The sequence below is a fragment of the Numenius arquata genome, chromosome 1 (assembly GCF_964106895.1).
Source record: "Numenius arquata chromosome 1, bNumArq3.hap1.1, whole genome shotgun sequence".
Classification (NCBI taxonomy): Eukaryota; Metazoa; Chordata; class Aves; order Charadriiformes; family Scolopacidae; genus Numenius; species Numenius arquata.
In genome coordinates, this window is record NC_133576.1 from 127639377 (window position 1) to 127665140 (window position 25764).

The window sequence follows — 25764 nt, forward strand, 5'->3', positions numbered from 1 at the left end:
AGGACATGTAGATTCAGGGATATCTGGTTTCGTATCCTCATTAAAATATTTTAATAATTTCATAAGCAATTTTAGCATATAATCATATTAAAAGGAAACAATGTACTAGTAAATGCATTGTACATGGCACTTCCAAGAAGTCCTGCAACATAGATAGTGAAGAATACAGCAGTATCTTTTTAAGGCATGCTAAGTAAATATTGTTATCACTACATAATATCACTACTTGGAAGTGTACTGCAGGTAAAAATAATGCTTTTCTGAACTAATATGAGATAATCATTCCTGTGTTTATCTGAAAAATATCACCTCTGTGATTATCTGATAAATGTTTTAGTGTAAACTCAGAGCGTTCAGACAGATTGCTATGGTCAATAACTTAAAGGAGTTATTCAGGTTTCACATGTACAGCTTTCTTTTCAAAAATCAACATAGAATGAAAGTAGGTGAGGTTTAATCAAATACTTCTAATTCTTTCTGGTTATTTGTCAGGAAACACTGACAGAACAGCACCTTTTACTTTATTTGACTTTTCAGATATGAAATCAGCAAGAAATATGAAATTCAGTAGCATTCAAAACATTTTTACTATTATAAAAATTTTGAATTTCAAAACATAAATTTAAATTGTACCAATGTCTTGATCCTGTTTAGTCATCTCTGATGATCTTTTAAGTGGCCCTTCTCTTATTTATTTCTGTATATCCATCTTAGTACTGTACTTTATTCACTATACATTTAAGATGATATATACACACATACATTAACACACACATTCCTTTCAGGAAGAGAAGTACTGAGTCACAGAAACAGAGCAGGAAAGCCAGAATGTACTTACATTGTGGGGTGAAAAATTTGATTATGCTAAGATAAGTTTGGATATTTGTAAAATGTTTTAATGTGTTTTAAAAATATTTTTATATGCTATGCTTTAGTTTTTACAATCTATGTGACTTAGATGTGGGTCATAAAAAGCTTATGGTGATAAAGTTACCATTTAATACATAGTAGTGCTCAAAATGAACATAGCAATTATCACAGCAGAGAAACCTATACATTACATAAGGAAAAATAGACAGGGATCAGTGTTTTGAGGATACCATTTATGAGAGCCCTTTACCTGGGTACATAGACCTAACAAATGACACACTTTGTATGTAAATCAGTCACCTTATTGCACTTCTCTTCAAGACGTTCTTTACCATAAGACACAACCAGTCTCCTTCAGGGTCTGTTACCCTCTGGAGGACCAGGAGATATGAAAGGAAGCTCAAGTCTGCAAGATCTGCCTGTGAGCTCTTACAGCTCTATGTATGTCAATTAAAAGACACGGATGTTCACTTCTCCCATCTGCCAGTTTTCTCATGGTGCGTCAGATAAGATATGACCTAAGATAATGGTGGATTTCATCTGACCAGTTGTAGAAACCCTTCCCTTACTCTTGGACTACAGTTAATAAAGGTGAATATATAATTTTAGTAAGCAATGTATCTCATTCTAATGTAGAATGTTAAATATGGGGGTCTGAATTATGCCTTTCACATATCTACAGTCAGTATCTTTCTATAAAGAATGAAAATAGCCAATAGTACCAGCTATGATATGTACACCTACATTATAGGTATAAAGAGGTAAGAGATTAATTCTATTTTAAGATTTTGTTTTGTTTTCTTTTCCTGTGAAATGAGATGGTAATATTCCCCCCCACACACACACACTTTTCTTTATCCTGGACAATTTATCCATGCAAAACTGTCATTTGACATGTATGATCACAGCATTCCACACAAGGTAATACTAACATTGACTGGTCTCTCAGAAATTACTGCAAGACAGGCAAACAGTCGGGCCTGCTTACTGTCCCATACTATATAAAAGTAAAACACAGAAACACAAATTTGAAATGCTTTCAGTATTTTCAGTATCAGTAATATCAAATGAAAGTTCATAAAGAGTTACTTTCTCTGTGAGGACAATTGGAAAAATTTAAGGTTGACTTAAAGAAGTGTAGCAATCAGAAAACTCTTAGAGACTTTTTTATTTTTAATATAAGTTCATAATAGATGCAAAGTACTCAAATGACATATCTCTTTTTGTGTCTATTTGGTTATGTATACTCACATAGGACTGAGATGTACTAATGGAGGTCAGAATCCTGCTCTATCAGAATATGCACCATGAATTAATATTATTCCCTGCCCTGGAGGACTTAAATTCCAATTAGGTAAGATAAATACTAATGAGAATGCAAAGTAATAAGGCATCTTTTTAAAGTCTCTGAGTAATTTTGCCCATGACTTGCTGGCTTTTCTTTAGAGAGGATCTAGGTCTCTAGCCTCCCACTTTGATTTGTTGCTTACTGTGTGGTCATGTAACTGTATTTTTCACAATCTGTTTTTATTTACAATTATATACAATTATATAATAATATCATAATGCAGAACCTTTCCCCATTGTGCTAAAAGCAGTACCTGGCTGTCATTGTTTAAAAATGAACCTGAACAAAGTGGAAGAAGTATCAATTCTATGTTTGAATGCAGTCATAAGTTTTGAAATATTCCATGATGGGCTTGCAAATATTGAAGCAAATTATGTATAGTTAGTCTTTGGAAAGTGCTATGGTTGACCAAGGGCAATTTAATTTGAAACATACATTAATATACTCTAAATTATCCTTGAACTCTAATTGCAATTCTTTTAAGAATGCTTATAGATTTTCATTAGCACTAAACAGACAGGCATAGTTGCTGGAAAAAAAAACTTGACTGATTCTATTGAATACATGAGCGGTTAGCTTCCATTTGCAACTGACTGTGACTGCAACTCTACCCTAAATGTGGTAGAGTTTTCTGTGTAATAGAAAATGGAACCTCTCAAAATTCTGTTTTCTCCTTTCGGTTTCACAAACAGGCCTGAGGAATATTCAACCAATACAAATATATGAACTATTTAAGTGCTACTAACTCAAAACATGTCTCACTAACTGAGGGGTAATGGTTTTAAACTGAAAGAGGGAAGATTTAGGTTAGACATTAGGAAGAAATTTTTCACTGTGTGGGTGGTGAGGCACTGGCACAGGCTGCCCAGAGAAGCTGTGGATGCCCCATCCCTGGAAGTGTTCAAGGCCAGGCTGGATGGGGCTTTGAGTAACCTGGTCTAGTGGAGGTGTCCCTGCCCATGGCAGGGGGTTGGAACTCGATGATCTTTAAGGTCCCTTCCAACCCAAATCATTCTATGATTCTATGATGATGCGAGCAATAAAGTGGACACAATGATGTCAAAGCCAGCCGTGTAATTATATGTTTGTACAATTCATTACACTTAATATAAACTCCCAAAGTACTTGAAATCAGCTCATGTTGTTAAAATATATCTGGGATATAAGACATGTATACCAAATTAAATAATTGTATATATTTTCCCTTAACTTAAATAGTTAATATAAATACCACCATCTACTGGCAGAAGGAAATATGTAGCAGTGCTCACAAGTCTGTAGAATCAATAAAGTTAAAGACACAAATGGATTCCAGTTTACACAGCTCTTAAAAATCAGAAATACCATTAGCTTCTCTCCTTTCTGACATTGTCGACATATTTTTCCCAAGTTTCTGCATGGAGCTAGAGGTGTCTTGCTGAGCAGCTTCATGCACTTCAGTAAAATTACCCTGTGTGATGAAGACGCTCATCCTCATTTAAGAAGAATAATCTTACTTTAGTTTTACAGTAAGCTGTTTCATATTCACTATGCTCTCTGATCCATATGAAAAGAAGTGCATTTTATTGTTGTGGTGTATTTTTATAATGATATTGGTTGCAAAGAATTCCTCATATTAGCGTGAACTTTTATTATTTTCTAGTTTTTTTTCACAGGTGAGTATATCTCTAACTTTGATGTGGAAATATTGCTGAGAAAGGAATTCTCCTGTTTTCTCAAATGTGAGACTAGTTTTTTTGCTAATGGAAATAGGGGTAAAATGTTAAAAGAGGGATAGCCTGGGTTTTTATTTGCCTTTTTGTATCCGAGTCCTTAATATGCTCCTTTGTGTGTTCAGGTTTTTTGTGTAATCCTAAAGGCTAAGCTTTTAGTAATTTTGATAAAAGCTTAGAGTTTCTTTTTCTCAGTTGCCTTCAGGAATTGAAGCTTTAAGTAAAACATTAAATAGCACAAGACTTGTCATGAAATTGTGAGAGTTTGGAAGACTGAGATTGCAGAAATCAAATCGTGACCTGATTTGAGCTTAGACAACTAAAATAGCTGTGAATAGAAAGATATCAAAAGAAAAAGTAATAGCAGAAGGTTATTACAGTTTGGATAACATGAGATCCGAAAGAAACAAAGGAAAAAAACTAAAATTGAGAACCTAGCAATAAGGAAATGGAAATGCTGTATGTGCGAAACAGATAGTGGAGTAGATTTTAGAGGAAAGATCAATATCCTGGGAGACATAAAAATGTCCTCTCCAGAAGGAAAAATGAAAACCTGGGAGAGCAATGTCATGAAAGTCAGGAAAGATCAGGGTATTGAGGTAAAAGTATTGATGGACCCAGAAAGACTAAAAAGAGTAACAATAAGGTCATTTGACCAGATTCTCCAGATCACTGTAGATTTGAGCAAGATTCCTCTAAATACAGGAAACAGCTGAGAAGGCATATTTGAAATAAGACAATAATACGGTTTGTTCATGTGTTATAGACTGAGGTCTTCCAACTGTTTTAATACCATAATCTAGTTGCTTCATACTAAAAGACATCCTAGAAAAGAATAGGAACTGGTATTGCTGACTATACCTCTTGCCACCATGCTGCTGATCATCGAACACTACTGGAAGACAGGTGGCTCAGCAAAATCTCTGTTTTAGAGCTAATTATGAAGGAGTGTTGAGACGGTAACACAAGCAGTAGTTCTCTGCACTGTGGGTGCAAGAAATGGCATGGTCTGTATAGATAGTAGGTAAGGAGTGAGCTGAAAGTAAAAGCTTTTGGAAAGATTTGTAAAATATATCAGCAGTTCAGAAGGGCTGAAGGGATGAGAAATAACAAGGCTTTTCTTCTTATGCCGTTAATCACCCTTAAATTGCAAGACCACTTTTCTGCAAATTTTAACCTTACCTTTAATGCTTTCAAACAGAGAGCACACAGCCTATGTTCAGGGAAGATAGTAAGCAGAGTCAAATGCTTGTGCTTGGAATTTGTCTTAAGGTGATATCTGAAGGCATTGGTACAGAGTAGATTTCTGCGGCTTTAAGACCTCACTTATTTTTCTGTGCTGTTGGACACACATTGTTGTCTTCTGCTTCATACTTCCTCCCCCTCATTCTTTTGGTAACCATCTCTATTTTTGCTTCTTTAGCCAGAGGAGCACTTTGGAACAACGTCAGAGCTTGTAACAGATTCTTCCTGACAACTACATTGGTACTAAGTGGCCCAAGATCAGGATGTCTAATGGGACTGACAAACTCATCGCTAGTCTTTTTGGCAGAGGTCAGCAGATGATTTCACAACAAAATATACAAAAATAACTACCCTATCTGGAGAAGAAAAAAATCTACATATTTTTTTTCTTTCAAACAAATCTTCTGTTCTACGCTTCACAAAGCATTGAAGATCATCATCTTTCTATCAGTTAGCTACTGATGCTGTTTAATTTTATTTACAAAACTGTCTTTGAGAAAATAAGAATGTGAAAAGACTCATCACAATCCCAGCTTGATGCCTAAGGTAATTGGCAAATAAAGTATCATTCCTTACAAAGCAGAGCAGGGGAAAGAATTCAGCATCTCATGCATTAAAAGCCACCTTTTCTATTTCAGAAAAGGGTTATTGGATGTAAAAGTCAGAAAAAAAAGACCACTAGAAACTGGAATTCTTACTTTTCCAATCTATACAGTGAAAATATCTTAAAAACCCCCACTGATATGTTCAGGATACAATTATATGTAATGCTAAATGACTCCTAGGGCCTAACTCTGACTCCTTAAGGATAAGCCCTTCTTTCTGTAGCACATGAATCAGAACCCAGAACCCCTAGCTCATTTCTGTACTACCCCTGACAATAGGCAATAAGTCATGATATTTAGTTCACCAGTTAGGACTAAAGGACAGAAATGATGCACGCTACTTTGAATTCACATTGTAACCCATGCCCCTATATGTATCTATACCTATATCTTGCCCCATACTCTCATTGCAGTCTGGAATGAATCAACTCATTTTCCAGCCAGAGAAACCCAGGCACAGTTGGGGAGACATTCCCACCTTAATTTTGCCAGTACGCTTAGACATAGCTTGCTTATGCTATTTTGCCTCTAAGAAATTGATCCAAAACTCTTACACAAAGGTATCTCAGATATTTAGCTATCTGACATTATAGGTCAGTAATATAGCCAGGGATATCTTAGACTGTCACCCTAGAATCCTTCTTTAGAGAGTGGAGACAAATAGGCATTTTAGGGTTCAATTCACCTGAACTTTTTTAGATTTCTAAGTCATGATGAGATGAATCATGTCCCACAAGTGGCTGTTTTTCTTCCCTGACTATAAAAAGTCTCCATGCTTCCTAGCTCAGACAAATACATCCGTATTAAGGAAAGATGTTTCAAGTTAGGTGAGATTAATCTCACACATGGAGGCTAAAGATTAGCTTTAAAAGTGTATAAGTGGTTTATAATGTAGACAGGCACCATAGTGTGACTTTCCAATATATTTAGATGCTTTGGCAGTTTTGAAAACCTCACTAGCTGCCTACCTGTGATCTTTGGTACTTGCATACTCCTACCACATTTCCCCGTGGAACTTCCCCATGGAAATATTCTCACAGAAAGGTCAAATGAAGTTGATTATCCTTAAGACCAAAGCAAAGCAAAACAAAAAACCCCACCATCACACCCACAAAGACAAACTAATAGTCTTACAAGCTGGGCTACCAGTCCTATTCGAACCACAAGATTCATAGATTCATAGATTCATAGATTGGTCCAGGCCGGAAGGGACCTCCAAAGGTCATCTAGTCCGACCTCCCCGCAGTCAGCAGGGACACCCCCAACTAGACCAGGTTGCCCAGGGCCTCGTTGAGCTTCACCTTGAATATCTCAAGGGAAGGGGCCTCAACCACCTCCCTGGGCAACCTGTTCCAGTGTTCCACCACCCTCATGGTAAAGAATTTTTTCCTAATATCCAATCTAAATCTCCCCTTCTCCAGCTTAAAACCATTGCCCCTCGTCCTGTCACTGCAGGCCTTTGTAAACAGACCCTCCCCAGCCTTCCTGTAGGCCCCCCTCAGGTACTGGAAGGCCGCTATTAGGTTTCCCCGGAGCCTCCTTTTCTCCAAGCTAAACAACCCCAGCTCCCTCAGCCTGTCCTCATAGGAGAGGTGCTCCAGCCCCCTGATCATTTTGGTGGCCCTCCTCTGGACCCGCTCCATCAGGTCCATGTCCTTTCTATATTGAGGGCTCCAGACCTGCACACAGTACTCCAGGTGAGGTCTCACCAGAGCAGAGTAAAGTGGCAGAATCACCTCTCTGGATCTGCTGGCAACACTTCTTTTGATGCAGCCCAGGATGTGATTGGCCTTTTGGGCTGCGAGAGCACATTGCCTGCTCATGTCCAGCTTCTTGTCCTTCAGCACCCCCAAGTCCCTTTCCTCAGGGCTGCTTTCTAATACCTCATCCCCCAGTCTGTATTTATGCTGAGGATTGTTTCTTCCCAGGTGCAGAATCCTGCACTTGCTTTTGTTGAACCTCATGAGGTTCATCTGGGCCCACCTCTCCAGCCTGTCCAGGTCCCTCTGAATGACATCCCGTCCCTCCGGTGTATCGACAACACCACACAGCTTGGTGTCATCTCAGATGACACCAGCTCAGCACCCATTAGGATCAGCATCCATTAGGATCAAACCCTCATACCATCAATGGCTGTCCAAAAATCTAAAAACTGAGGGTTTCTTTCTAATTACAATCCTCTCCAAGGCAAACTGAGAAATGTGCTCCCTAAGCAAGGGAGTAAGACATTTTCCCATGAACACTTTTTGTTCCCAAAATTTCCCAATCCTAAGAGTAACCAAAAACAGTTCTGCAAAATCTGGGAGAAGTGAGACAAAGGCAATATTGTGTATTTCATATGATAACTTACTTATCTTTTCTAATAGCACAGAAATGCAAATATACAAAAAGCCCATCTACTTTAGTCAAAAAAAGTATTGTATTCCTTGTGTATTCCAAATAACATTTCACATGATAAAAGAAATAGCTTGTAAGCACATATCAATACTTATTTGAACAGCAGCATAAAAGTGCTATAAAATCAGTCACAAACATGTTCTTCTAGCGATTACAATTCTTTTTTGTTTGGTTGTTTGTTTTGTTTTGTTTTGTTTTGTTTTGTTTTTAAAGACTAAAACCTCTTATTGTTTTTCCAGGAAAACATCTAACACCACTAAACCCAGGAAAATATTTCTGCAGTATTCCAGAAAGACATTTTTTTTTTTTAGTACACCTACCAAAACAAACAAATAGATATGTCAAGCGGCTACCCTGCACGTTTTCTAACACTAGATTCTCTGGAAGCTCCTTAGGTGCTGCAGACTTTCAGACTCCTTTGCCAATGTTAATCGACCAATACGATAATTGGAAGACACAGTAAAGGGCTATTCTAGATGTCTCTATTGACTATAATATACAGTCATAATCATTTCATTCACAGAACAATGTCATTTTAGATGTTTTGTACTACTTAAAGTTCGAAATAAATTTGTAAATATGACATTATTCTGCTCATTCTTCTAACTGCAGTCATAGCAAGTTAATCATACAGTTTGTAATGGAAAAGATTAGCTAATGTCCAAACATTTACTGCTTGACATTGCTGTCAACTGTGTGTCATTAATATTCTTATTAAGTGCTATGAAGGGTTGGTTGAATGGGCATTAATGGCCTTTAAAAATACAGATAAAAAAATGGCTGCTTGTACAAGGTTCTTCCAATAGAAAACATGTATTTATACAGCTAAAGACTGTAATTTATCTGCAAGGAAGAGTAAGGGTTATCAAAAGTAACACACCACCAATGGCATGACATTTTCTATATCTTTTAATGGAATTACATCTATAAAACTCGTGATAGGAAGAAATTACTTTACATGCACACTCGAATCCTATAAATTCTTAAGATCAGAGTTGCAACACTTGACACCATTTTCTGTAGAAGCTGAACTATTTCTGTCAGATTCTCCCAACACTTGTGAGCTTTTCAGGTTATGACTCTTGCACAGTGTTAAAAATCTCCTCTGTTATAAAAAGAATAAAGGTTTTGATGATTAATTACCAGTAGTCACCTGCTGTATTACTATCTAGATGAGAACATTAACATGGCAATCATCACTGCAGTCTTCTGAATAAAATAACCATAAAATACATGAAATCAGACATGCACAGAGTGAATCACCAGTGGAAATGTATGTCTATTGGCTCTGTGAGGCAAATGATCAAAAGGATGATCTAGACAGAGCCACCAACTCAGCAGAGCATGAAAGCTAGAAAAGTGGAAAAAACAGATGTGCACAGAGCTAAGAATGACAAAGGAGCTAAACCTGCAGAGACAGAAAGTGAAATTATAACAGTCTCATAAAGGTGTAACCACCTGTCAGTCAGGGTTTTGTCTGCTGAGACTGCTTCAAAAAACCAACCAACTTCTAAAAACCAACCAACTAAAAATGGTCAAAATGAGCTAATGTGTTAATTGCTGTGGGGATCAAGGCTAAAGCTACAGTAATTGCAGAGAAAGGTAAGAAACAACCTTTGTAGCTACAAGATATCTGGTCAATCCTTTTGTTGAGCTCCAAGACGCCTAATAACTGAATACTGAAATCTGGCCCTAAGGCTACAGAAATGGGTTCTCTTGGCTGATGCATTTCCCTCCGGCTGAGTTGCAAACTATTTAAACTTTGCCCTTTCTTGTGCATCACTACATTTTCGGCCAGATTTTGCACCTGGGACAAAAGTAGCAGATAATCACAGTCACTCTGTTGAAAAGCAAGTTCACATGAGCAAAGTCTTGTGCTATGACTCCCAAGAGCTGACAATGTGGGCAGAGCAAGAGGGAGAGCTGAGACCAAGGAGCTTCTGTATGTAGGACCCACAAGTTATACACCTTTCCTTTTGACTGCAGTGGGCAAAGAATTAACTTAGAGGGAAGTTTGACTATTGGGGTAGACGAATAGTGTTTAAAAGGCAGAGAAAACATTTCTATTGTTACTTCACAGAACTGACAGTCATCACAGAAAATACCATTTTTATTATGTTGTAAAGGCAAATTTTTTAGAATGAACAAAGTATATTTTTGCATCTATTCAAAAACATGCTGGTGTAGTTGGGTTTTTTTCCCCTTTTTCCACGAGGCCTTACTTCATTCAACAGATGGGATGGGTAGGACGTAGGGAATGACCAGCTGTTCACTTTTTCTGTATATCCTCTTATGCTCATCACTCACTGTATGACCTTTACCTTACATACCATACGTCATCCAAACCATGCACTGAGCTCTGAATAAATATTTGCTTCCTAAGTCTTATTATACTTACACTACAGCCATGCAATGTCAAGTTATCTTGTCTATCATTACATCTCCCCTATGAAAAAACCTCACTTTTTTGATCATTACTTTCTGTTTGGGGAGCCAGAGACAAAGAAGCTTGGCAGGACTCACAAGAGGAAACAGTGCTGAAGACAGAATTGCAAAGAAGGAATAGGAAATATTTTTCCTATTTTATGAAATGTCAAAAATATTTCCACTACTTCACTGAAATTCTTTTGGCACTTCCTTAAAATTAATCTGGGGGCTTGGGTGGGGAAGATATTTTGAGTGATAAAGAGGGAGAGAAAATTAGAAATAATCAAAGCTTCATGACTAACCCCTCTTTAGATACAGAGGGGGCAAGTTTAACCCCTCACATCTTCTAAGCCTCCAAACAAGAAATAGTTAAATGTGGTAAGTAACAATTAAGAATTCATTTATGGTGTGGAAGAACCAAGTTAAAGACACTATGTTCCCATGATTTGGTATTTTCTTTCATGTCTCTTGTGGACATCCATCTTGTACCTGAAAAAACTTCTCAAAAACTTCACTAAAGCCTACTCGTTCTTACAAAAAGTTTCATACTAAGAAAACAATTTCAAAGCAAACTCTGGTTGTGACAAGTACCTTATAGAGCTGTTCATCTATTCACACAGGCCTGCCCAGAGACGTTGAGCACAAGAGCTCAACTGGAAACAGAAAGATCTTGAACAAAGACACTTTGCATGTGATAGTACGTTAATATTCAAAAGTGATCCATGTGGAATGATTAGACTGCTTTGTGGTTGCCTATGGAGTTGTAGTAATTGTGATTGGTGTGAACTGAGGAAGACACCGCAGATCCAGATTAGATGCTGGCAGTAGCACAATGTGGAATTTGCCAAATATTGCCTCAGCCCAGACACCTAAAACCAGAATTGTTCCTTTTTCCCTTTGTCCTATCTACATGTGGCATCAGTGCTGAGCTCAGGATTCAGGTAATTTCCCTCTGCCTTTGAGGAAAATAGGTACATCTTGATACCGTTACATATTCCCACCCACTTAATAGACATTTTGAATCTTACTTTCAGCTTTTGTATAGAGGGCATTTATAGAGTTGTTCATGTTTAATAATAGTTTGAGGTAAAAAAAAAACCAAAACCCAACTTTTTGATTTGGTGTGTAAGGTATAAGAAAAAAACTCTCACTGGACAGGGATCTAAATAGCAAGACTGGTTTTCACAGTTTTGACAGCAAATCTATGCTAGGTCTTGTTCAACTCTTCTTCTTATGTCCAGATCCCCAGGTGCTTACACAGATTTGAGTTTTCAGCAAAGTTTAATTGACGTTTAATTGAATTCTTGGGAGGTTTGCATCTCCTGAGATTACAGAATTCATCCATGAAGTACTAAGGCAAATGCTTAATTTTTAAATCTAACAGTCTTCAGCAAAACAGTCCACTGATAACTGGATTTGAGTTCATGCTTAAAATTAAGAATGTGCTGAAATGGCCCATATGAGAATTATACTACAAAGCACTGTTGGAAAGCATGAAAAGCAATTACAAATTAGTTGATAATTCTTCCACAATCATTTTCTTGGTTTCTGAGTCACTTAGGGCATGGTCCCAGTGTGGTATCATTGAAGAAAGTACTTAATCAAAATTATTCTAATAATCTAATATATTTTTGCAATTTACACATTTCTCTGCAAACAGATGTCTGTATATTGATCCTACAATCAATCACTTTTTAGCAGAAGTCACCGTCTGTCAGTCCACAATACATACATACACATATACATAAAAAAATAACACCCAAACTTCCACTTCCATTTTAGCACATTAAAACAATATGGCATAAACAGACACTGCCCAAACATCCATCCATAGGGGCCACCTCACAATTTCTCCAACTCCATAGGAAAGTGTTAGAACCAGAAACCAAGGTATGTCTAAGCCAGTGAGAGACAAAAGCTGGATCCTCACTTCAGCAGCGGCAGAGGACCACCATTCCCTTCCTCGGTGGAGACATGAAAGCATGGTACTTTAGCCCCACTGAACTTATTCATGCTTAAAAGAATTATAGTATAAGAATAAACCTTCATTTAGTTGTCCTAAACTTCACATTGTTCACAGAACTAGGCTTAAATACTGGCTTCCAGACAGAGTCATGTTTCCGGTTTATGTCAGTCTATCAAACCCAGTGACTGGGATGTTATCACAATGGCAACTCCAAATTCAGATAATGATAATTAGAACTGAGAGAGTATGTGGAAAAATATGAGTCTGTTTTAAAATGCATTTTGATTTTACAGGATTCATACACTTTAGACTTTGTGTTCTATAGCTATTCAGGCATTTAAAGTTTATATGGACACGTGTAAATAGAAAGGCAGTGCTCATCTCCAAAGCTCAAGTAGTGCATGAGAAATATTTCAACTTGCATAGTCAGTCATGCAGCTGAAAGCTGATACTTTGTTAGATTCCATATGCCATTGATTTTGCTCTCTTATGGACTGTCTTCTAATTAATATATTTATCTAACTGATTTACAGAGACCTTTGACTGCAAGCACTTCTTTATGTACTTAGATAACAGCACACAAATAGTTCTGTCACAATAAATTTGACTTAACACAAACCTAGAATTAAATGTAAAGTGTTCACAGAATCAAAATAGAATCATTTTCCTATTATACTTATTTAGGAGAATAAAGTAGCAGAAATTGTAAACTAAGATTATTTTCATTAAAAATACTTGAACCAAAATAGTGGTAGACTTTTGTACAATTCAATACAGAGCTTAAATTGCAATTTTGAATTATTTTGAAGACTTACTGATCTGTTTGCAGCTAGTACAGTGTAATAAAAATTCTAATTATAAGGAAAAATTATTGTGCAGAATTTATTTTTCCATTTTAACAGAATACATCATGAAAACTTACACATACAAACATCTAGCACAAAATGAATTTAGTCTGTTGGAAAGCAATTATGAATACAAATTTTCTTATATCAGCTTTTAATTAAAATACCTTCATTTCTTCATAAATCTTTTTGGGAAAAAAAAAACAAACAACAACAAAAATGGTCATAAAACTTTATAGTCAGGATAAAGCTTTCAGAGCAAGTAAAAAACTCAAAGTTGAATTCTGGAATTCTACCTTTTTTCTCAACTTGGAAAATATTCATGGAGGGAAAATTCTGAAAAAAGGTAGAAATTTCCAGAGCTGTGAAATCATGTATGAACTGCAGCATTTTTTGTTTCCCAAATCAAATCCTGCAGATAGATTATCGGTTCATTAGTTTTACCATGAAGAGGGTTCTTGAATATTTCTACTATAGTTACTTTCAATCAAAAAACCTAAAGCTATGAGTGGGTATTCATTTTTCTAGCACTCCTGATGTCAGTTTTAGCAAAGTGAAGAAAGGAAGCAGCAAGCTCATGCTCTGCCAGATGCACAACTATGACAAAGAAAAGAGCATGTACAAGAATATATGTGCATATTTGGGTGGATGCGTCTCACAGCCTTGGCTTTTACCTAGCCAGCCTGAAGCACTTTAATGGAACATAACTTCCACTTCTTAAAGTTCAAGAGGCTTTAAAGGCTTCTTAAATTAGGCAGCCAAAATCATTAATCTCCTTAGAAAATCTTGGCAAAACACTGAATTCATATTGACACAAAGACTAGGAGGTAGCAGACTCAATTAATGAAACCATTTCTCTCCTCTGATGGCTTTGCTCTTTCTCTCTGAAATCACCAGGGTAACACTGACTTTATCGCAAGAACAGAGAAAGAGCTAATGTTTTAGGATGGGAACAAACAGGTATTGATAAAACAAGTAGTGAGTCAAGCCTGAATCCAAACATGAACTCAATCTGCTTTCCAGGTTCAGGTAAACTGATGTCCTTCTCCTGAACCTAAAGTTGATAGTCCAATGCTTATTGCTGGAGAGTCTGGGTTGTCGCACTTGGTGCATCACTGCAGACTCAGACCCAGCTGTGGCAGTGGAAGAGGTGAATGTCCTCACCTGCTCATAACCACCCTTTGCTGAGGTAGGAGTGGTTCACTAAAAGAAACAAGGCCTTACAAGGGAGTGTAATATCAATTAGCTGGGAGGAGTCCCTGTGGCACCACTCTGACTTTTAGTAGCTTGCAGACACAGCAGACAGCTTGCTTCTTAATGGTACTAATAACTACCTTATGGAGAAGGAAATCAGTGATTATAATGTACCTGTTATTCATCAGGTATTGCAATGGCTTGTGCCAAAATGCCTACAAATAAAATAAGGATCCGCTTCAACATTTACTTTGTAGTCTATAGGAAATGATTGGAAAGGACAAGTACAATACGGTTTCCAGACACATTCAGGACATTTTTTCACTCACAATATAGCTGTTTCTCACACCTATTCACTAAGAAACTGCGCTCTGCAAATAATCCCAGCAGGGCAAGTAAGCTCCTATTTACTCAGCAAAAGCAAGAATGGCTGTATTTGACCGTTTTCATTTCTTTACATCATCAGTTTTATGGTCTATAACCTTCATAGCATTTTGCTTTCACACTATACTGCACTATTTCAAACAGAACGTGAACAAATGCTTAAGCCCTGAGATTCAGTAAGGTTTCTAGCCTATTTGACACACTACATCATTAAAACATTAAATCAGATAAACCATCCCCTAAAGGGTATATTCTCAAGACGTATTTTCTTCACAAGTTCCTTGTCTTCAAATATCAATCCCTCCTAATAATTGAAGCATTTTTAAAGTAAATAAAGAGATGCAACATGCACCTCACCATAATGGGGCATATTTTGTATACTGTGCCTGTCTAATCCAAATAACTGGATGAGAGAATAAATAAATTTAATGGGAGAAGAAAAATACTGAAAATAAGAAAAATATTGAAAAGATAATCAAACCCTCATCTTTATACCTAGAAAAATGTCTCATCTGCATGGTTGTCCTGAGCCACACTTCTCTGGTTATTCTTTGTTTATCGGTTTCTTCAGTTATCAAAGTATCCCCCCAGATGCTAAACTCAAAAAAAAAGACACAGTAAAAGCTGGTTAAAGCATACGGCCAATGAAGACAGGGTTAAGTTTCATTCACTGCCTTTCTCCTGGTAATAGCTATATAAACTAGGAGAGTAGGACTCGGTGTGTGGAAACTCTGCCATATTAAGCTTAACTAACAGTGCTTACGTTTTTCAAACACAAAGGCTTTTTAAAGGTTTAGCAATCTGGATGAGGACTGCTCATTATTATTAAGCTAGGCATGGACTATCTGAATTGGTATGTGGTTTTTCTCCCTCTCCCCAGCAGGTCCTGGAGAGCATGGAATGCTAGGGGGCAGCACAGCTATGAACTCCACCTCTTCTCTGCCTTCTACTGGCCATAGAATACATCACTGTGTACCTGTATGAATTAACAGAGGTCAAATTAGCTCTCAGAGAGTTTCCTCTAATGAAATAAAATATTTCATATTTTAATGAAATAAAATAAATAAAAATCAAGATAAAGGTGACAGGATTCTGACAGGCAGCATCAAACTCTCATTGAAATCTACGTCTAAACAAAAAGTCCCTTAGTCTACATCTCTAACTTATAGAAACTAATACTCACAACTAAAATATTCATATAAAGAGGTCTAATATTTGATTCAGAGTTCTGTTAAATTTTCTTGTGTTTTTTTTACACATCTTCTCATGCTTTCAAAAACAAACTTGAATTTCTGAAGCAGCTCAGATGTAATTTGTTCCTGTTTTGTATTTAAGTTTCATCTCCATATTCATTGGACTGTGACAGAAAAGATTTTAAGCACCTCAGAAAATTAAGCTATACATTTTGGCATGGGTCTAATACCAACTATTAGATAATTAATTAGGAAAATGTAGGCCTCTCTTTATGTACAACTGTATCTATATAGTCATGTAGACAATGTATTTGTGAGCATGTGTAGGTATTTGTGTCGTATGTAATCAGCTTCTCCACCTGAAAAGTGGGGATAACTAATCTTTCTTTACAAGTATCATGAGGTTTAGCTTAATAATTTCTGGCAATTGGTGTGAGATACTCTTAATGAATAACTACATATGGTAAGTGGTAAGGTTAATTATTCCACTATGACAGAAATCAATCACTATTAAATCCTTTCTAGCTAGATAATGAGGCAATCTTAAATTTTTTGATTTGGCTAAACTGACTTGACAGAGTCACATTGCGACCATATGTTGGAAACCCAGGAGACTCTCATGGAGATTACAGTGTAGCTCACAAAAAGTCCCTGTGCAGGCTCCAAAGGACTGAAAGAGACTATAAAATAGACTACGCCAATTTTTAATTCTTTTTTGGTATGTTTCCATTTGAATCAGTTGTGTTACTCTGGAAGATTATTTAATACCATAGCCATGGCATAGAAAAAGCCCATGATTTTAGTCATGAAGTGTTGTTGCAATGTTAAAAATAATTATTGAAGTGCTACCTTGAAATAACAAAACAAAAAAAAAATTGTAAATTTTTTTAACCCCAACTTTTATAGTTGACTATAACAGTACTTCTTCCATTGGAATAATTAAGATTCAGAACTTGTTGATTACTTTTTTTAAGTTCATTTTTCATCACATTTGTCTTTAAGTAGGCATGTAAGGAAGAATATTTAAAGTTCATATATGAGGAAGACTAGCTAATGAAGAGTGATTTGTGAGGCCAAAAAACATATATATATACTTGAATGCTTGCATCTCTCCTACACTGGCAATATACTAGTAGCTGTCTTTTATTCAAAATTCAATTTACTGATTCTACCATTCTCTGTTAATGGCATAAAACATGCAGCAGTATTGAATGGTGTTCATGGATGGGTGGATAAGCAAGCCTCTTCCAAGGGTGGAACATAGACTTTCACAAAGTGGGAAGTTCAAGCTTTCACATCATTAGTGGAGTTTTAGACCATATGCTGCCAAGCTCAAAGGTAGCCAGGCTGAGCTTTCTGTGTCAAACTCATTATCTCTCAAAACAAATGTAGCCTCATGCCTTCTGCAAACAGGAGATGAAAGTCTCAGCTTTCAGTCAAGGTCTGGTTTGTTCATAATTAGGATCTATAACAGTGCAGAACATTGTCTTTTTTAAAAAAACATTTTCTCCCTATTGAATCAAGGAACTTTCAAGTTTCTCTCTCATTCTTGACATTTTATTGCCAGCAGTTATATGTGTACAGCAGTTCTAACAGTAAGGAGAAACCTCACTGGAAGATGGTTGTTTTTATCTGATTTGCCATTATGCAGCGTTTGAATTTCTCCCTGCATGCTCTCAGCATAAAATAGTTACAAATTCATGAAAAATTTAGGTGTGCACTGTTGGTCAAATGTTTTTATAGGAAAATGCAACAGCTAGGAAATGGAGGATACTTCACTTCCAAAACTTGGGCACTTCTTCCTCCCCAGCTTTTCTATTGTTTTCTACTCTATCCCTTACTTTTCCTGTTAATTCCCTCTGTTTCTCCCTACCTTTCCTTATATTTGTTTTCTCTCTTGTTATATTAATCGCACTATATTAACTTCCCAACTAAGGTCAGTTCCATCTCAATGGGCCAGAGACAAACCTAACTCTGCAAACAGCATTCCCCACAGGAACCATAACAAGTTTTCAAGACTGTGAATATTTGTGTACAGAACTGAACAGCCAAATATTTCTTGTTAATAAACTGTGAGAGTTTTCTTTTTTCTTAGTATGTTTGTCCTAATTTGGGCTGCCATACTCAGCAGTGTAAGTCCTCATTAATCATCAGAAACAGGAAATTCCTCATGCTATGACTAAGTGGACTAGCATAATCTTCTCAGGGTTTCATCAGATAATTTTATTGTTTTCATATTTAAGAAGCAATATCTTTCGCCCAAAAATTATATAGAGCACTCTAAACTATATTAAAAAAATGATTTAATGAGACATAAGCTTCTAAGTATCTGAGCCATCAAAGAAAATAAGTCTTAGGAGCCTAAGTGGTTCATTACTGCAAGACTGGAGCAGCATATAGCTAACTTTATACTTTGTGTCTCACCATTCTTTCACAGAAAGCCTGGAACAGAGAATTGAACTTGACCTTCAGAGTCCCAGTCAAAGACCTGATGCCACTTGCTGGACATCTTCTAACTAAACATTTATTTAATCCAGTCCAGACCATGCCCGTTATTTACAAAGAACTTCAAGTTCATGCATAAGCAAATTCTGAGCTAACAACCTATGGTCCAATTCCTTATGCTTAGCAGAGTCTCTGTAATTCAGTGTCACAAGAGGTTATAAAATATGTTGGCATTTTTTAAAAGGGATGTCTGTGAATAATTTAATTTGTGAATATAAATGGAGGCGAGTGTTTGAAAAGGCTAAGTTTAACCAAGGCTGGATAATCTCCTCAAGCTCTTACTGTAATCAGTGGAGAGAGAAGCTCCGGAGGAGGATGTCAGAATAGGCACTTTTCTTTGTGCTAACTCCAGAAGGTGCCAGGGAAAATTAGGTTTGCAAGGACAGAATAAATCTCATGAACAATTAAGACTAACTCTATGGTGAACTCTAAAATGCCAAGAGAGAGTTCTTGTTCGTGTCTATTACTTAACTAGTGCAGTAGCAGAATGCCAAACAGGGCTGGATAGATACAATTATAGCGCAAAACAAATTCTAGTGTCTAATGCTAAACTGCAACTTGATGTGAACCTTTCCAGGGTACAGGGTGTCTTCATGTTTTTTAGATGAGGTCTCTGAAAGTCAGAGAGTAGTTTCTCCCTAAAAAATCGTATATATGATATATCATGATGTTCTTATTCCCAGAAGTTGTTTGATTTTGTTCTCTTGGAGAATTCAACACCAAAAAAAGTTACTCTATCTCAGAAAATTACCATTTTCACCATGTGTGCTTCCCACCTCATGCTAGTTCTAAGCAATCAGACCCCCTGACAGAAACCCATGCTGGAAAGTAATAGAAACATAAGATTTCATTTTGGTGCTTGCTGGATAAAGAAACCTTAATTTCAAATGCAATATGTAAGGCAAAGTTAATGATATTAGGCAGTTAGTATACTTCAGTTATATACTTCAGTTAATTAACTGAAGCAGAGAAATATTTTTTTAGAATATAGCCAGAAGAATTTAACAGATAAAGAGAGGGGCTGCATGAGTATAAATTCAGTGAAGAACTGAAGGAGAGGGATTGTTTGTGCAAAAAGCGGGAGAAGTGATCTTTGGTGACTTCTGGAAACAGGATAATCACTGCCTTACATGGGCAGTGGAGGTAGAGTCGTAGTACAGTGCTGGTGCAGTTAATAACAGTGGCACACTGCTTCTGCTCAGCTGCTCTCCAGAACCCCAGCCCATGGCCACACAGCAGATGAGACATGGCCAGCAGAATACTCTGGGGGCTAATGTCAGGAGCCATGGTCAAAGATACAATAATCATAGAATCATAGAAACATCTGGGTTGGAAGGGACCTTTAAGATCATTGAGACAATCATAGCTGGAAGTGCTGAATTGACTGTGATAGGAGTTTCCTTAGTTCCTGGTTCACAGTCAAGTTCCTTGGATTGAAAAAGCTAGCCTAAGCAAAGGTTGTCCCGGGTCCTAAGAGTCTGGAGTCCTGCACATTGGGTTACAACAGTGAGGAATCAGGTGTGGCTTGTTGGCTGAATCAGATAATAACAGTAAATCCTCTCAAGCTGTAAGAGGACTGGCAATCTGTGCAGTGAAAGTTGTCTCCAATACCCCAGGCATAATAATTTAGATTGATACAATAATTTTGGTTGAAAGGGACCTCTGGATCCAACCTGATCCCACCTGATCCAACCCTTCCACTAAGAGAAGGGTCTGCTCAAATTTTCAGCAGGTTTCTCAATGTTACAATCACTTGACTGTCAAACATCTCCAGTCACAGAGATTCTGCAACTTTTCTAACGAACCTGTTGCAATGCTCAACCACTCATACCATGAACAGTATTTTCCTTTACATTTAATCAGAATTTCTCTTGTTGCAACACGCACCCATTGTCTCTTGCCCTTTTTCTGTGTCTCTGAGAAGATCTGTCATGTCTATAGCCACCATTAGGAGGTTGAAGACAGTAACTTCATCACCTCCCCTTAGCCTTCTCTAACCTGAACAAAACCCTATTCTCCCTTTTTTTCATCACATGCTGAATGTTGGCTTCCCAATGGAGGGGAAATCTTTTACACAGAGTCTTCCTAAGCTTCATCTATAATTAATTCCCTATATGGAACAGCTCTAGAACAGCTCTGTATACAATCCCTTTTTTCAAGAGTCTTATTTCAGTCATCCATACTTTGCATATAAGAAGTATATATGCTTCAAGAACTAGCTTTTCATCCATTTTTTAAACAAACAACTCTTGCTTCTTAACCAAAAGTAACCCAAGAAATTGCAGACTATAGTAATTACAACTCTTCCACTACACAGGTAAAGATTTCAGAAGTTTTCTTTTCTCTTGTAAAACGGTAGTACAAAACCCCACTGTGTGAATAGTAAAACATGTAAAATTAGTAAGGTTTTATGTAACATGTAGTGATCCTTAATTTTTTGTATCCAAAAGTAGTTATTCTAGCTGTGCCTAGGTGTAGTAGGCAGCTTGATATATAGGATTTGGATATTTGTGGACGACAAATAAGCAGAGGAGGAGTAGGAGGGTGATTATTTTGCCAGCATACTTCATTTTGTTTATATAATTTGCATGAACTTTAATAACATCGACTTTGTAACTTTAGAAGCTGATGTATTCTGGGCATGTTTAGTTTGGAGAAGAGGAGGCTGAGGGGAGACCTCATTGCCTTCTACAACTACCTGAAAGGAGGTTGTAGAGAAGTGGGTGTTGGACTCTTCTCCCAAGGCAATAATGACAGGACCAGAGGAAATGGTCTGAAGTTGAAGTTGCGGCAGCGGAGGTTTAGATTAGATATTAGGAAGAGTTACTTTACTGAGAGAGTGGTCAGGCACTGGAACGGCCTGCCCAGGGAGGTGGTGGAGTCGCCATCCCTGGAGGTATTTAAGAAACGTGTAGACATGGCACTTCAGGGCATGCTCTAGTGCCCGAGATTGTCGGTTTGTGTCTGTTTGTGGGTGGGGTGTGGTTGTGGGTGTTTGTTTTGGTTTGGTTTCTGTGTTGATGTTCTGGGATTTTTTGGGTGTGGGTTTTTTTTTTTTTGTGTGGTTTTGTTTTGGTTTTGTTTTGGTTTTTTTTTTGTTGGTTGGACTCGATGATCTCAAAGGTCCCATCCAACCAAAAATATTCTGTGATTCTGTGATAATCAAAATAAAGTTAATCAGTTTCCTCCAGAAATCTCAGCTTTCTAGGAAGTTGTACAGTGAGTGTCATTAAATATAGAACATTAGGGAGAAAGATTGTTCTCTATTATCTGTCACAGTGTCTCTTAAAAGCTTTGATCTAAAAGGCCTTTGCTTTTATGGTTAAGAAAAAAAAAAGAGTTTGCAATGAAATGGTACCATTTGATGATCTCTGACACATAAATGTTATTTCATAGAGGCTTTGTGTAGAAAACAAAAATACTTTAAAATGCCACTATAACTGGTTTCTGAAAGAGCACATATTTCAGGTTTGAAGAACAAAATTGTTTTTCCACATATAAACATTCATTTAGGTCCCACTCCCACACAGCACTGACTCCTCCAATAAAGAGTATGACTCACACCATTGCTGGTGAAGGATATTGACTTTTCTTTCCTGTACTAAACATCAGACAGGCATCAGAACTACAAAGTTATTAACTAAGATATGTCACAAACTAGTGTCCACTGACCCCAAAATAGCTTCAGTTCAGTAGTTACTGAGCTCGCCACATCCTTTCCAGGTGCAAGACTAGTTTTTATTATTATAGTAAACCCACTAACATCATTTGCTACGTCAAAAGACACAATTAAAGTCACCTGTATTGTCTCATCAAAAACTTTTATTTATCAGTTAAATGCAAATCAGGCAAAAAATACCAAATCCCTTCTTTCTTAGGTAACTTCCAGAAATTCTTTTCTTAGTCCTCTTTCATATTTTCTGAGACAACTATCTTTCCTTGTGCTAATACTCTTCACTCCCTGAATCACAGGTATGTCCCTCCTTTTTCCCCACCATTCTACTTACTGGCTTTTCAAGTAGTCACCCAGTACTTAACCTACCCCCAAAAGCCCAGGATGTTGAGACACCTCTTTCTATTCTCATAACAGCTTGACTCATATCCTCTAATTTACTCTACTATCATTCTGTTGCAAACACTTTTGTAATAATCTCACATGTAATCCATCAGGAAACAGTGCATATCAATGTATTTTTTTTTGTTTGTAAGGTACCAAAGCCGATGAATAAATATTCAGTTGTAATTTTTCAGGCACTCTTTCAGAGTGGAAAGATAAAATATGTAGTTACATATAGTAGCTTAACTGTATTTCCAAGAAAAAGTATTCCTAGAATGGTGCATTTGTCCTTCAAACAAGTGAATTCATGCATGTGCCAGTGCTACTACTCTCACAGGCAGCCAGATCCGTATTTATAGTGCTAAAAAGGAAAAACATGTACAATCATTTCCAGGCATGTAGAAACCCATTCACAGGTGCTTTGAGGATGAGGAGTGCCACAGCTGTTAGTTTGTCAGGGGTAAGGTCTGTTAATGAAACTGAGTTGCTGGCTTATGGCAAATGAGCATTGTATGTGAATAAACTGACCGTGGTACATCAGTGGCTGAAAACCAAAAATATGACAGAAAAAATGTTCCATATAAAACACTGACCTGGGGGACTCAGATGGAGAGTTACGCCTAATTAAAGTAAGTAGAGTCAAACACACAATTCAAACAACAACATCTGTTAGGAAACAAAGCAACTGAAAAAGCATTTATTATTACACTGAGTTTCAGGAATAATTCAGGCAGGTTAACTGTGTTTGTCACATAACTCCCAGGCATTTTTCCATGCTTTGATAATAGCAAGGCAACTATGGGATACTTAAATACAGAATGCCTTGAAACAAAGGCATTTAAGCCCTTCCTGGAGAGTCAGCTGTGGTTATTCCTGTGTTTTTAGCATAGGAGCTCAGACCAGATTAGGAAAAAGTCATATTTCCCCTGAATCCTGCTGCTTCTCTTCTTTCACTTAAAGTTGTTTCATCTAAAATGGGAAAAGGACTATACTATATGATAGTATATCCAACTGAGAGAATGGTAAAGTTCAATTCACGCTTTGAAAATCCCACGTTGGGGGTAGGAAATTCACAGTTCAGGTTTTCATTCTCCTTTCTTTTATAATCTTTTTTCCCCTTCCTCACAGGTACATTGATGCAAACTCCTGCAAGTCAGAAATCAGTCTCATAGCACATAAGTAGCTGGTTCACTGAGACACAGTGGAGTCTCTCCATTGACTTCAATGAGCTTCCAAACAAGTAAGAAACTTCCTCTTTGTGACAGTTTCCTCCTTTTAGGTATGCAAAAACAATATAGAAGAGAGAGGGAAGAGGCAGGGAATGTGTGATAGTTTCCATCTGGTATCTTCTCATTGCATAATTTATATTCATTCTTAAAAATTAAAATGAGTAATATTCCCCTCCTTTCTTTCTCTGTTACTGATGCTCAAGAACATGGCAGAAGCATATTTAACAACACTGAGTTATTAGATTTGCTTATACAAATGTGAACGATGGTAAGTGCTTACATCCTAATTAACTCTTCATCCCTGCTTATGTAACTAGGAAGTACCAAATGACTATGCTTGCTGTGTTACAGGGAAACTCAATAAAAATAATGTGGAGTTCATACAGTGAATCATTTTTAGATTAGCCTGAATAGAAGAATATCTGCAAGCAAAAAAAAAGGTGAAGAAAGCTCGAGTAATCTTATGTCCTATTATGTTAATAGGACACTAACATGTTATATGCATGTAAAACTGTGTGGTCTTTGGAGCAGTTCATTACCTTCCAAAAAGACTAGAACTTTTCTTATTTCTATTAATCAGGACACTTTCTTTTTTCTTTTCCCCTATGTTAGCCATGGAGTTAGTTACATATCTGTTCAATATTATATGCACAAAAATAAAAAGAAGACACTCAAGAAAAAAATCTTAAAAGCAAAATTGTTTAGAGCTATCACTTACTGAACAAAGGAGAACAAAGGAATTACTTATGAGTTTTTGCTTTATGATAGGGTTGGGTTTTTTGGTTTTTAATGCAGTTTGAGGAGGTTTCGGTTATATTTCTTTATCCTCTTTTTTACAAAATTGAAAAGTCTTTTTGATTGCCAACAATAATCCTCTCATCTGGCATTCTTAAAACAGTGTTTCACACTGTATTTTTCTCAGCAGTCTTCTCTCTTCTATTTTGAAAAGATATCTGGAGAAAAAGTTTGAATATTTTTGTATAATCCACTTTATAAATACCCTAAGTGTCAGCATTATAGGACCTGGAGGAAATCTAGACTCTAGTGTTGTTACTAATTCAGGAATGTTTTTTGCTTATCATTTCCCTTTTCTGATTTAATGGACAAAAATATGTTATATGTTCTTTAATACTGAATATCCTAAGACAACCGGCTGAAACCAGACTGAAAACTGTGCCAAAAAGGTAAATCTACTGGTTCATTATTACAACAATATACTATCACTAAATATATATACAGGCATTTTCATCTCAAGTCTTATCTCTTAAAATTAATGGCTAATTCTCTGAAGTTTAAAACCAGGAGTTAAGGGTTTGATTCAAAGCCTTGGATTTTTCATTTATTTCATAGTCTTTGGACTAGAGGTCAGTTGTATTGAGTGCCATGTCTAGTACACATAGATACCAAGTTCGCTTAAAGCAAAGCTGGACAATACATGTCCATTTTGGTCCAAATCACTCTGGTAACTGTCTTAAAGATGAGAAGGCAAAGAGCACACAGGGTGAGGTGGTGTGGGGTGCTAGCCAAAATGCCTGACCTCATGCCATGTGCATCAAAATCTCTTTGTGACTTGGAGTTACAAGACACAGCCATCACACTGCACAAACTCAAAGGCATGAGCAGCTGTGAGAGAAGATTCTACATGCAAGAAGTATGGAGTATTTGGAATTTATGAATCAGTTATTCTGTATTTCTTAAATAATTCACTCAATTAACTGAAATGTCACGAAAAAATACAAACCAGGATTTAAGATACTACCTGAATAGATCTAGAAGCGGAAAAAAAT